We start from the raw sequence: 11,347 nt of genomic DNA, 5'->3' as shown, positions 1-11,347 counted from the left end.
GTAGATACTGCGCTTATGTCATACAGTCGGCAAAGACAGACCCTTCGGCCCAGCCAGTCCATGCTGACCATAATCCCAAACCAACTAGTCCCACCTGCCTGCTCCTGGCCCATATCCCTCCAAACCTTTCCTATTCACGTCCTTATCCAAATGTCTTTTAAATGTTATAATTGCACCCACATCCACCACTTCCTCAGAGTTCATTCCACACACTAACCATCACAATTTGCCTCTCGTCTTTAAATCTCCTAGTCTTGAAATTCCCCAGCTTCAGGGAAAAGACAACTACCATCAACTCTATCTATACCTCTCATTATTTTATAAACTTCTATCAGGTCGCCCCTCAACCTCCTACGCTCCAGTGAAAAAGGCTCCACCATTTCTTTCTAACTCAAACCTTCCATACCACGCAACATCCTGTCATGAGTTCAGTTGAGTTTCTGGTCAACAGTAACCCCTCAGCATGTCGATAGTGAGGGATTTAGTGACGGTAAACTCCGTTGAATGTCAAGGGGCAATGGTTACATCGTCTTATTAGTGAAGAAGTTAAAAATCTCACAACACCTGGTTTAGTCCGACAGGTTTATTTGGAAGCACTAGCTTTTGGAGCGCTGCTCCTTCAACAGGTGGTTGTGGAGCGACACTCCAAAATCTAGTGCTTCCACAATAAACCTGTCGGACTATAACCTGGTGTTGAGAGATTTAACTTTGTCCACCCCAGTCCAACATGGGCACCTCCACATTATTGGTGATGGTCATAGCTTTGTATTTATGTGGCATGAATGTTACTTGCCACTGGTCAGTCCAGTCCTGGGTATTGTCCTGATCTGGGTGAAGGACTGTATCCAGAAAAAATAAAATAAACCAAGTTGATATCTTACCAGGTGGGGCTGTGCAGGCCATGCTCTGGGTGGGAATGGATGTGGTAATGGGCCCCGGGAGGATGATGTGGACAACCATCATGAGGTGGGCGGCACGGTGGCACAGTGGTTAGCACTGCTGCCTCGCAGCGCCAGAGACCGGGTTCAATTCCCACCTCAGGCGACTGTCTGTGTGGAGTTTGCACATTCTCCCCGTGTCTGCGTGGGTTTCCTACGGGTGCTCCGGTTTCCTCCCACAGTCCAAAGATGTGCAGGCCAGGTGAATTGGCCATGCTAAATTGCCCATAGTGTTAGGTAAGGGGTAGATCTAGATGTAGATGTAGGGGTATGGGTGGGTTACGCTTCGGCGGGGCGGTGTGGACTTGTTGGGCCGGAGGGCCTGTTTCCACACTGTAAGTAATCTAATCTAATCTAAAAGTAATCTAATCTAATCACACGCTACCAAGACTGTGATCTATGCTTCCTCCTAATATCATCGTCAACTGACAGGAACAGGCCATTCTGCCCCTTTGAGTCTGCCCCCCCCACCCATTCAACATGATCATCCAACTCAGTCCCTCGTTCCCTCAATACCCTTTGAATCCCTTGGTCTGCAAGAACTGTAACCAATTCCTTCTCAGAAACATTCAAACGTTTTGGCCTCAAATGCTTTCAGCGACACAGAATTCCATGGAGGACAGCTCTCTGGGGGACAGAATGGCCGCACTTCACAACCGGCTGAAGGTGACCTTTCCCCACACCACCACCCCACCCCCCCTCCCCCCCGACCCAAACGTGACACTCACCTGGAGACTGACGAACTGGGTTTTTCCCAAGGTCTCTTCACGGATTCTGAAAACAAACGAGAGGAAAATCAGAACACCCTTTCACTTCGGCGCTGCTTTATCCAATGAGAATCAAGTCAAGGTGCACAGTTTCCATGGAAACCGGGCAACACTCACCTTTAAGAGAGACGTGACACTAAATAGAGTCTCATCTTGCTCCACCCCCTCAGGACACACGCACAAGAATGCCAAATTTCAAAGCAATTTACCCCGCGGCGAAAAGGGTGATGATTGGTCGATTGTTACCAACAAGGAACAAGGGTATGCCACTCTGCCCTTCCAGCCTGGTAACCCATTCAGTAAGATTACGGCTGATCTGATTTTAACCTCAGCTCTACATTCCGCACATCCCTCCACTGATAATCTTTCACTCCCTCGGTCATCAAGAATTGATCTCCCTCTGTCATCAACATAATTGAAGATTCTGCACTCGCTGCTTTGGAGGAGGAGAATTCCAAAGAGTCTCATAATCCTCAGAAATAAAATAATTTCCTCATCTCTGTTTCCCATGGGAGCCCCCTTATTATTAAACAGTGACGCCTCGTTCTAGACATGAAACTGGAAAAGCACAGCTGCCAAGGGGCTGGAGAGTCAACCTTTCGGTCAGATGCTGCCTGAACTGCTGTGTTCTTCCATCTATCGGCTCCGGCCTCCAGCATCTGCAGCCCTTCCGGTCTTCCAGTCCTACATTCTCCCTCAAGAGGAAACACCCTTCCCACATTCAACTGGCCAAGTCCCCCACAGGATCTTAGGTGTAACGTTTTCACACAGAGGGTGGTATGTGTATGGAATGAGCTGCCAGAAGTAGTGGTGGAGGCTGGTACAACTGCAACATTTAAAAGGCATCTGGGTGGGTATATGAATAGGAAGGGTTTAGAGGGATATGGGCCAAGTGCTGGCAAACGGGACTAGATTGGTTTGGGATATCCGGTCAGCATGGACAAGTTGGTCGGAAGGGTCTGTTTCCGTGCGACGTGACTCTATATTACAATTCAGTCACCTCCAACTCCTAACCTCCAGAGCATTCTGGGGACCCCGGGTTCGAATCCTGCCATGGCAGATGGTGGTTAGATTAGATTAGATTCCCTACAGCATGGAAACAGGCCCTTTGGCCCAACAAGTCCACACCAATCCTCCGAAGAGCAACCCACCCAGACCCATTCCCCTAACTAATGCACCTAACACTACGGGCAATTTAGCATGGCCAATCCACCCTGACCTGCACATCTTTGGACTGTGGGAGGAAACCGGAGCACCCGGAGGAAACCCACGCAGACACAGGGAGAATGTGCAAACTCCACACAGGCAGTTAGCACTGCTGCTTCATGTTAGCAGGGACCTGGTTTCGATTCTAGCCTCGGGCGACTGTCTGTGTGGAGTTTGCACATTCTCCCAGTGTCTGTGTGAGTTTCCTCTGGGTGTTCCAGTTTCCTCCCACAATCCAAAGATGTGCAGGTTAGGGTGGATTGGCCATGTTAAATTGCCCCATATAGTGTCCAGGGATGTGCTGGTCAGGTTCATTAGTCAGGGGAAATAGGGTAAGGGAATGGGTTACTCTGTGGAGGGTCGGTGTGGACTGTAGGGATTCTGATCCGTTGCCAAGTATCAGGAAACCCATCTGGGTCACTAATGTCCTTCAGGGAATGAAACTGCCATCTTTAACTGGTCTGGGCCTACACGTAGCTCCAGACCACAGCAATGCGGTTGACTCTTAACTGCCCTCTGGGCAACTGGGGATGGGCAATAAACGCTGACCCAGCTAGTGACACCCTCATCCTGTGAATGAATAAACATCAACCCAGGCTCATGAGGCAATCCACTCATGGCAGAGATTGGAAGGTAGGTAAATCCTCAGAGCTGCTTCCAGTACACAGTCATCCATTCCCTCATAAATGCCATGGGACGGCACAGTGTGGTGAGAGCGAGAGCAAGAGAGCGAGAGAAAGCCCTGAAGAAAGGCAGCTCCCCCAAATATATTCCACTCCAATGCGCCTCTCGGGTTTCGACTTACACCCAGCCCCACCTCCCTCACTGGCTTACCATTGGTAAGCCCCGCCCCCTCCCCCCCCACAAAACAACTGGGCCAGGACTGATGGAAGTGACTCACAAACAGAGGCCATTCAGCCCATCCAACGCCATGACTCATCCACCAGGAACAACACCCAGGAGATAGTCCATAGTGCGTAAACAGGCCATTTGGCCTAACAAGTCCACACTGACCCTCGGAACAGTATCCCACCCATACCCATATTATCCTGCATTTACCCCTGACTAATGCACCTAACCCACACATGCCTGGACACTACAGGGCAATTTGGCCAACCAGACTCACTCTCTATAACCTCTTATTTCCCAGAGCTAATCCACTTCGCCTGAACATCTCTGAACACTATGGGAAATTGAGCATGGCCAATCTGCCCTAACCTGCACAGCTTTGGACTGCGAGAGGAAACCCAGGCAGATACGGGGAGAATATCAGTGTGGAGTATGCAGAATCAGAGGCTGGAATCGAACCTGGGGCTCTGGGGCTGTGAGGCTGCAGTGCTAATCACTGAGCCACCACACTATCACTGCCAGGATAGGCAGGACGGTGAAGAAAACACCGGTGAAGAAGTTTTGATTTGATTCCATTGTTTTAGATTAGTCATACAGCACGCAAAGAGACCCTTCAGTCCACCCAGTCCATGCTGAACACAGTCCCCAAACTAAACCAGTTCTACCTATCTGCTCCTGGCCCATTTCCCTCCAATCCTTTCCTATCCACATACTTATCCCAATGCCTTTTAAACCCTGTAACGGTACCTGCACCCACCACTTTCTCTGAAAGTTTATTCCACACATTGAAAATATTGCTCATGTCCTTCTTAAATCTCTCTCAAAAATATGCCCCCCCCCCCCCCCCCCCCCAGTCTTCAATACCCCCACCCTAGGGAAAAGACACCTGCCACTCACCTTATCGATTCCCCTCATTATTTTATAAACCTCCATAAAGGTCACCTCTCAGCCTCCCATGCTCCAGTGAAAAGTGCTCCAGCCTATCCAGCCTCTTCTTACAACTCAAACCACCCCCCCCCCCCCACCCCCCACCTCCCATTCCTAGCAACCTCCTGGTAGATCTTTTCTGAATCCTCTCCAGTTTAATAATATCCTTCCTACAGCAGGATGACCAGAACTGGGCACAGTACTCCAGTAGAGGTCTTACCAATGTCCTGTACAACCGCAACATGACATCCCAACTCCTACACTCAAAAGGTCTGAGCAGTGAAGGCAAGTGCGCTAAATGCCTTCTTAACCACCCAGTGATGCAACTTCAAAAGAATTATATACCAGAACCCCTAGGTTCCTCCGTTTTACAACACCACCCAAGGTCCTTGTTAGGGTGGGGAAGCACTGAAAATGGTGGCAGTGGGTGGGGAGACGAGGTGGTGGGGGAAATAAAGATTGGGGCTGTTGGGGCCCCAACATAGGACTGTCCAACAAACAAAAATAAATCTGGAAAAATTGCTGCTGGATTGTCCATATTGTGGATGAAGTAGAGGAGCCAAGTCAGGAAACTTGGGTCTTTGCTGTTCCTCAAATTAGCACTTGGGGGTGCCCAAGAGCAGCTGAGACAATGTTTCTCTGTAACTGCATCCGAAATGTGACAGCGTGGAATACAATAGAATCCCTTCAGTGTGGAAACAGGCCCTTTGGCCCAACAAGTCCACACCAACCCTCCGAACAGTATCCCACCCAGACACATTCCCCTACTGTATTACTTTATGTTTCCCCTGAATGATACACCTAACTACACATACAGCTGGACAATATAGGGTTATTCCCCATGGCCAATCCACCCTAACCTGCACATCCCTGGGCACTATGGGACAATTTAGCATGGCCAATCCACCCTAACCTACACATCCCTGGACTGCTTGAGGAAACCGGAGCACCCGGAGGAAACCCACGCAGACATGGGGAGAATGTGCAAACTCCACACAGACAGTTGCCAGAGGCTGGAATTGAACCAAGGTATTGAGTACAGGAGTTGGGAGGTCATGTTGCGGCTGTACAGGACATTGTTGGAATATTGTATACAATTCTGGTCTCCTTCCTATCGGAAAGATGTTGTGAAACTGGAAAGGGTTCAGAAAAAATTTACAAGGATGTTGCCAGGGTTAGAGGATCTGAGCTACAAGGAGAGGCTGAACAGACTGGGGCTGTTTTCCCTGGAGCGTCGGAGGCTGAGGGGTGACCTTATAGAGGTTTGTAAAATCATGAGGGGCTTGGATAGGATAAATAGACAAAGTATTTTCCCTGGGGTGGGGGAGTCCAGAACTAGAGGGCATAGGTTTAGGGTGAGGGGGGAAAGATATAAAAGAGACCTAAGGGGCAACTTTTTCACACAGAGAGTGGTACGTGTATGGAATGAGCTGCCAGAGGAAGTGGTGGAGGCTGGTACAATTATAACATTTAAAAGGCATTTGGATGGGTATGTGAATAGGAAGGGTTTGGAGGGATATGGGCTGGGTGCTGGCAGGTGGGACTAGATCAGATTGGGATATCTGGTCGGCATGGACAGGATGGACCGAAGGGTCTGTTTCCATGCTGTACATCTCTACGACCTCCTGAGCGAAAACATTTTCCCTCATGTCCGTCTGAAATGTTCGGTTTCACATCCAGAGACTGTGCCTCTCTCCCTGCCACCCCAACCCTCCCCTCTCTGCATGCTGACCCTATCAGAATCATCCTCAGACCTGTCTCTTCATTGTTCCACACTCTGGAGTGCATTGGCCAAGATTACCCAGCGTCCTCCTCAAAAAGGACAAAGCTCTCATCCCAGGAAACAGTTCACAGACAAAGATGGGAGGGTAGGTGCAGACTCAATGGACCGAATAGCCTCTTTCTGGACTGCAGGGGGTTCTATACTTATGGAGATCAGACACAACAGTAGAAATTGCTCAGAAAACCTCAGCAGTTCTGACAGCATCTGTGGAGACAGACAGAGGGAAACAAAGTTAACGTTTCTGAATACTCACTCGACCCGAAAGACTAACTCTGCTTTCTCTCCACAGATCTGCTGAGTTTTCCCAGCAATCTCTTTTTATTGTTACCAATGGCCTTTCACTGTGGCTTCTCCAGTCAAATAAGATCAGGCCCCCTTCAGCTCCAACCATTAGTGTGACCCCCCCCCCACACCAGACAGTCAGCACCTACCTCACCTGGGACAAGGGAAAATGCAAGAAAGCACAGTTTGTCTGAAAGCAGAGAATTGAAGCATACCACTGCTGTGTACGGTCGTCACTTTGGTCACTGTGTTGGTGTCTTCCTGGAGAGAAAACAGATTAAACAATGGGGTTAAAAAAAGAGAGACATTCAACACCGAGCAGACTGCTCAGTCCCACCCAACCCCCTCACACCTCCCCCAACTCATAGGAGGCCATCATTTTATAAACACCACACACACACCCCGACCTCACAGGCAGAGTCAGAGACATTCTCATCTGATGCCAATTAACTTCCTTCAGGCCCATAGTTCCCTCCAGATTTCACTTCGCCAATGGGTGCCCCATTCATTCAGCCCTTACCATCCCAACAGCCCCCTCCCTCCAAACCAGGCCATTAACAAGCTTCACATCATATATCACCTCCCTCCCTCCCACCGGGGCTCACTCAGCAAACCCACAATTCCTGGTCAAGCGCCATGATGATCTCAAAATCCCTCGGTTTGCCTCCAAATCACTACCCCCTCCTGATCTCAGCCTACGTCGTCCAGAGGTCGCCAATTCTGCTCGCCCCCCTCCCCCCCCCTCAGCCCACCGAAACACCCAAACCCCACCCCCGCCCTGCACCCCCCCCCCCCCCCCCCCAACCCCGTCACTTACACTTGGTTCATCGTCTTTCTTCACTGGAGGCTTCTCGGACACTTTCCGTCTGAAGCGAAAGGGGGAGACCGGGGTTAACGTGGAGAGGTAGAGTGGCTTTGGTTAGCAACATGCCACTACCCCACCCACCGTCCCTCCACTGACACGCACACCCCTGTATCCAACCTACTCTCCCCTTCCCTCCCTCACTCCCCCAATGGGCGAGTCCACCCTCCAGGTCACTGGTCCAACATGAAGGTGAGGAAAGTGGATGCAAGTTACCCCCTGTGTTCTTCACACAGCGCCATGTGGTCACTGGATTCCCACTGGGCCACAGGCTGTCCCCATACACTCAAACCCACTCGGCCGCTTTCCCCTCCCCCCCTCGAGGCCACAGGCTCTCTCGTTTCCCACTCCATTAGGTTGCTTTCCCCTGCCCGCCAGGCCACAGGCTCTCCCAATCCCCCCTGCCCCGCTAGGCCACATTCCCCTTCCCCCTCCACCACTCGGTCACAGCCTCTTCCGTCCCCCACCCCACGTGGCCACCTCCCCAGGCAACAGGCTCTGTCGTCCGTAGTGGGATTTGAACCCAGATCCCCAGAATGTTACCTGGGTACCTTGATTAACCCCTCGCCCTAACGTAGGGACAGGCACCTTGACAAAAACAGGAATTGCTGCAGGCGGGAGAATTCGTGACAGGAAATCGCAAGGCCCCACCCTGTCGATCAGCCCAGAGACTCACCTTCGTGCCAACATGGCGCTCATCTCCTCCATCAGCCCTCCTCCTCCTCCTCCTCCTCCTCCCCCCCCCTCCTCCACCTCCCCCGCCACTGTTCTTGCTGTTGTCACTCCGGGGGCTGGAGCTCCCACTCACGCGGGCGTTGTCCTCAGCCTGGGGGGGGGGGGGGGGGGGGCGGGAAAAAAAGAGGGGGGAAGATGGTGGTGGGGTGGTGTGAGAGAGACACACACAGCTGAGACTTTAGAATTCACCAAACGGGGAATCATCACAGAGAGACTGAGCGCCTCTTTCTGCTGCCCAAGACCCATTGCCCCAGCCACCCCTGACAGACCCTGCACAGCAAGATCCCAGAAATAGTTGCGGTGAGGGGGCGGGAACACTGCCCGCTGTTCAGACCCCAAAGCCTCCCCAAGACCAACAGCCCTGGATTTACTGGGGAAGGGGGCGGGGGTGGGGCCCTGGCCTGGTCACTGTTTGTGGGAGCTTGCTGTGCACTTATCCCTCAACAGTGTCTGGATCTTCTGTTTTTAGAAAGCGATAAAGCATTAAAAGACTTGTGAACAACACACAAAATAGCAACAGCAGTAGGCCATTTGGCCCCTTGACAGGGCTCTGCTATTCAATATGACCATGGCTGATCATTGTCAAATCTTTCCCCTAAAAAAAATCACAAAAAAGGAAAGTTTCTCACTTGCAGTTTGTTTCTCTAAGAAAATGTGAAACTAACTTCAAGACTTTGCATCAATAGTGAAGAAATTAATTCTTGATTACTTGGATGAGAAGAACTACTGGGCCAGTTAACATGGTAACCCTTAACCTGGAAGCAGTACCCACAAAGAGGAAGTTCCTGTTCCCACCCTTTCCCCATATCCCTTGGTCCCTTTATCCCTCAGAACTATATCTAACTCCTTGGAAATATTCAATGTTTTGGCTTCAACCACTTTCTGTGGCAGAGAATCCCACAGGCTCCTCCACTCGCTGGGTGGAGACATTTCTCCCCATCTCAGTCCTTCCCATATCCTTAGACCGTGACCCCCCCCCTCCCTGGTTCTGGACTCCCCTGGTCATTGGGAACATCCTTCCTGCCTTTACTTGGTCGTAGAGTCACAGAGGTGTGCAGCACAGAAACAGACATCCAACTCGTCCATGACGACCAGATATCCCAAACCAATCTAGTCCCATTTGCCAGCACTTGGCCCATATCCCTCCAAACCCTTCCTATTCATATACCCATCCAGATGCCTTTTAAACGTTGTAATTGTACCAGCCTCCACCACTTCCTCTGGCAGCTCATTCCACACACGCACCACCCTCTGTGTGAAAAAGTTGCCCCTTAGGTCCCTTTTATATCTTTCCCCTCTCACCTTAAACTAGTCCTGTTCAAATTTTATTGGGATCTAAGATTCCCCTTGTTTGTCTAAACTCCAGTGAATGTATCTCCCCTCAGATGCCACGCCTGCCACCCTAGGAATTAGTCTGAGAGGCTGGTGTATCGAACTGGCCGATTTCCCCCAGTTGCACTGTTTCAGCTCCCATTGAACCATATGGCACAGGGCAGGTCATTCTGCCCATCAAGTCTGCCTAGTCCAGTTAGAATTTTATAGGTTTCCACTAAATCCCAAACCCTCACCAAACGCATCCCCCCCCCCGCCCCAACGACCCCAAATCACCTCAAACCCAAGGACAAAGAGTCCGAACTGATCAAAGTCCACATCCAGAGGGGGTGGGGTTCGGCAACAACACACTGTGGATTATTTAACGGCAGAGAGTGCCATGCTCCCCTCCCCATCCCCACACCCCCACCATCCCCATCACACACCCTCCCCCTTGCCCCACCTGTCCCCACACTCCCACCATCTCCCTGTCTCGCCCCCATCACCCTTCCCACATCTCCCCCCCCCCCCCCCCCTCCCCCCACCCCCGTCACCATCACTCACCCGTGCCACCTTCTTCAGCTTGGCTGCCTGCAGGGCCTCAGCGAGACCGCCTCCGGGACCACCCCCCAACTGGCCAGAAGGGGGCGGTGGCGGTGGAGCAGGGGGAGGCCCACTCCCCAACAGCGGAGGCGGGGGTCCGGGAGGCGGCGGTGGTCCCGGGGGAGGTGGGGGTCCAGGCGGGGCAGGGGGCCCCCCGGGTGGGGGTGGAGGCCCAGGTGCTAGGAAACGAAGAGCAGGTGTTGGTTACGATGTCCGCTGACCCTCCACTCCCTGCGACGGGGTGGGGGGGCAGGGGTCGGTTTGGCCCACCCAGCCGATGTTGGCCCCTTCCTTTCCCAAAGGGGCTGTGCTGGCTGTGGAGCCGACAGCAGGGAGCGCACACAGCACATGAGCAACTACTGCGCCCGAGAGGCTCCTGCATCTCAGCAGGAACCCAGCTCCTCGTTCAAGGCGCAGAGAGGGTACATCTACCCTCACTCTCTCCCTCACAGTCACAGCCCCACTCGGTACACCGTGTTAAAGGCATCAAAGGCACAAGATTCACAAAACTAGTCAGGGAGGGGGGGTAAGAGGAGAAGAAGAGGAGGGGGAGAGAAGAAGAGGAGGGGGAGAGAAGAAGAAAGGGGGAAGGGGAAGGGGGAAGACAGAGGGAGGAAAAGGGGAGGGGGAAAGAGAGGAAGGGGAGGTGGGAGAAAAAAGAGGGAGGGAGGGAGGGAGGGAGGGAGGGAGGGAGGGAGGGAGCACAACTTTGCGAGTCTGGCAACAGTGCCATGGTGAAAATTTGCGAAGCACTGCATCTAAAGGCACTACGTAAATGCAAGTTGTTCAGGGGCGTGAGCCAGGTCAGTCGGACGCTGGGTGTCTGACAGGAAGCAGGGAATTAAATCCACTCTCAGGGATTTACAATTTAAAAGAAAAAAGGAAATTGCTCTCCTGAACTGTCAGATGCTGGGGAGATACACAACTCGCCAACGGGAGTCCCCCCCCAAGTGGGGGCTCAGCTTAGACCAGGAGCTTTAACCGACGCTCTCACACTCTAACCCCCCCCCCGCACAATGCCCCTCAAACCCCACCCTGTCCTCCTCCTCCTGAGGAAAGGTTTCGTCATCTGCCCTCAGGAAAC

At 52.1% G+C, this 11,347-nt stretch overlaps 1 pseudogene; it reads right to left on the bottom strand.

The window, feature by feature from the left end:
• Positions 1 to 1,642: 1,642 nt before the first annotated feature.
• LOC140454567 (uncharacterized) overlaps positions 1,643 to 11,347 on the bottom strand; it is a 63,561-nt pseudogene continuing 53,856 nt past the window's right edge.

This window comes from Chiloscyllium punctatum, chromosome 29 (genome assembly GCF_047496795.1).
Source record: "Chiloscyllium punctatum isolate Juve2018m chromosome 29, sChiPun1.3, whole genome shotgun sequence".
In the NCBI taxonomy this organism is placed as follows: domain Eukaryota; kingdom Metazoa; phylum Chordata; class Chondrichthyes; order Orectolobiformes; family Hemiscylliidae; genus Chiloscyllium; species Chiloscyllium punctatum.
Note: the sequence above shows the minus strand (reverse complement) of the source record. Positions and strands in the feature narration are given on the sequence as shown.